The sequence below is a fragment of the Dendrobium catenatum genome, unplaced genomic scaffold (genome assembly GCF_001605985.2).
Source record: "Dendrobium catenatum unplaced genomic scaffold, ASM160598v2 fragScaff_scaffold_974, whole genome shotgun sequence".
In the NCBI taxonomy this organism is placed as follows: domain Eukaryota; kingdom Viridiplantae; phylum Streptophyta; class Magnoliopsida; order Asparagales; family Orchidaceae; genus Dendrobium; species Dendrobium catenatum.
In genome coordinates this window covers 1,131,026-1,133,886 of record NW_021319436.1, presented here as the reverse complement: position 1 = coordinate 1,133,886, position 2,861 = coordinate 1,131,026, and the positions used below count along the sequence as shown (strand labels likewise).

The 2,861-nt window shown below is 29.0% G+C and overlaps 1 non-coding gene across 1 annotated transcript; it reads left to right on the top strand.

The window, feature by feature from the left end:
- The first annotated feature begins 2,058 nt into the window (after positions 1 to 2,058).
- On the top strand, positions 2,059 to 2,164 carry LOC114580351. The gene has a single exon (XR_003701724.1). It is a non-coding gene; the product is annotated as a small nucleolar RNA R71 (small nucleolar RNA).
- The last annotated feature ends 697 nt before the right edge of the window (positions 2,165 to 2,861 follow it).

The window sequence follows — 2,861 nt, the reverse complement described above, 5'->3', positions numbered from 1 at the left end:
CTAAAAAGTAATACAATTGATTGTCAACTAAACTATCATAAATTTGATCAAGAAATGGCAAATGAAAATGATTTTTTCTAGTTTCTTTGTTCTATTTCCTAAAGTCAATACATATCCTTCAACCCGTGATAGCTCTACTGGTTATTAATTCATTATGTTTATTAGGATATAATAGTCAATCATCCCTTTTTAGAAACACAATGAATGGGACTAACCCAAGAACTATCAGAAATTGGGTAGAAAATCCCAGATCTAACCATTTTATAATTTCCTTTTTAACAACATCTTTCATTGAAGGATTAAGCCTTCTTTGAGCATCAGCTTTACGTATAGAATTTTCTTCCATTTATATTTTATGCATATAAATGAAAGGAATCATTCATTTAATGCCAGCAATAGGCCACCCGAAAGTTATCATATAGTTACTTAAAACCTTAATCAATTGAATCCCTTGATGTTGTTCTACGTTTATAATAATGATAATAGGAAGAATGAATTTTCTTACAAATATGCATACTTAAGAAGATAAGGTAAAGCTTTAAGTTCTAAATTTCGGGCCTCTTTAATATATGGTTTTAGAGTATTATCTAAAGATGAATTTTCCAACAATTCAAAATGAACTTAGTCTTGATTTCTTATATAAATTTTATTTCAATTGGCATATTAGATATATTTTGTTCTTGCTTATCATGTTCTTCCTCAGTCACTTTTCCTTCCAACAATTTTTTAGATCTTCTACTAAAACATCCTCCACATCCACCCTAAAGCAATCTTCTTTTCTTCTTTGAGGGAATTTTATTGATTTTAATACATCAATAATCACTTCCTGGTCTTAAATTGTTATAGGTAATTCTCCCTTTTCAACATCAATAATGGCTTTTCATGTTGCTAAGAAAGGTCTTCCTAAAATGAGAGGTATTTCCCTATCTTCCTCCATGCCTAAAATAATATATATCAACAGGTAAAATGAACTTAGCAACCTTCAACCTATGTTACTCCTTTTGGATAAGTAAAAGATCTATCAGCCAATTGAAGAGTAACAAAATTAGGTTTAACCTCTCCTATATCTATCTTCTTAAAAAAGGAAAAAGGCATGAGGTTAATATGAGATCCTATGTCATACAAAGCTCTCCCAAAGAATTTATCTTCAAAAGTTAAAGGAATCAACCTAACGTATAGAACTATATTATTTGGTTCATGGCACAGTTTAAAAATCACAAATCTTCCTTTCCTTACTTAAAATATCCTCCATGAATTTAACATAAGTGGGTATTTGTTTTAAAGCATCAATGAAGGGGATATTAATGGTTAATCTTTTAAATACTTCTATGAACTTTGAGAACTAATTATTAAAATTAATAAATCTCTTAGGGAAAGGGAGTGGTGGTCGCTCAACAACTCTTTCATAAACCTTTTCTAGTCCTTTAATATATTAAGTTAATTCAAGCTAGGTCTTATTTTCTTGTTTCTCCTCTTTTTCATCCATATCCTAGGGTTAGTCTTTCTTTTTATAAGTGTCTCCTAACATTTTTCTACTTCTAAGTTGGATATTAAAACATTATTCTATGAAGTTTTGATAAAGAATCAACCTAGCTAATTACCCTATCTTGTTTTCAATTTCTTAATAGCATTAGATTGATTATTCAGTTGCATTCCTAACTGTTGAATAATATCTTCCAAGGATTCATTCCTTTTTCTTTCATGATATATTTTTTTAGATTCTATGGGGAAGCACTACAATGTTATATATATTGGCGCAGCGATGCTATATCTCTTAAGATCAATATTAACTATCAATTCATCCAATTTCTTTAAAAAAACAACAACTTAATAGTCAAAATAAATAAAGAAACATTTTTATAAACTCTAGCCATTCTTTTAGGATTCACCCTATAAGCAAGCCACAAAAAATTATTTATTTCCATTTCTTCAATTAATTCATAAGCATCCTCAAAAGGCTTTGACATCAAAGAACCTCCAACTATAGCATCAATTATGGATCTAAGGGATGCTACCAATCCATTGTAAAAAAAAGTTTGAATTATCAACCATTTAGGTAAGGTAGGTGAGGGCACTTTCTAAGCATCTCCATGAAACTCTCCCAACTCTCATAAATAAATTCTCTTTTTAACTGAGTAAAAGAAGTAATGTCATTTATAATCTTGGTAGTCTTAGAAGGTGGGAAATAGTTTCCTAGAAATTTATGGGTTAACTCATTCCATGTGGTAATAGAGTGTGGGGGTAAAGAATTTAACAACATTTTTTCCTTGTCTCCTAGAGAAAATGGGAAAAATATAACTCTAATGACATCATCACTAGCATAAATTTACTTAAATGTTACACAAATTTCTAAAAAACATGCTAAATATAAGTTAGGGTTTTTAACGGGAGTTCTCCCAAACTAAAAATTTTGTATAATCCAAATGATTACATGTTTTAATTCAAAACAATTTGCTTTTATGTGGGTTTATTTATTCTTTTGTAAATATTATTTACTAATGGGTTTGTAAAATCCTTAAGATGTATTGAATGTTCTATGCTTTGAACTTGATTATCCATATTAAAATCTTTTTGGTTACTCTAATTTTAAAAAGGGTTCTCTCAATTTTATAATCAAAACTTAAATGTTCCTCCCCCATACATCTTGTAAGTTTGCAACCATAAATATATAATAAGTAAATTGAAATAAAAAAAATAAAAGAATATAGTATGACTAATTATGCATTTGATTCAAAATTATAGTAATTGTAAAAATAAAAAAAAAAAATCTTCCCCGACAGTGGTGCCCAAAACATGATAGGGGCGGTGGAGTAACCTAATGAATTGTGAATATGAATTAGGGCTCTATCAATCCCTAAATA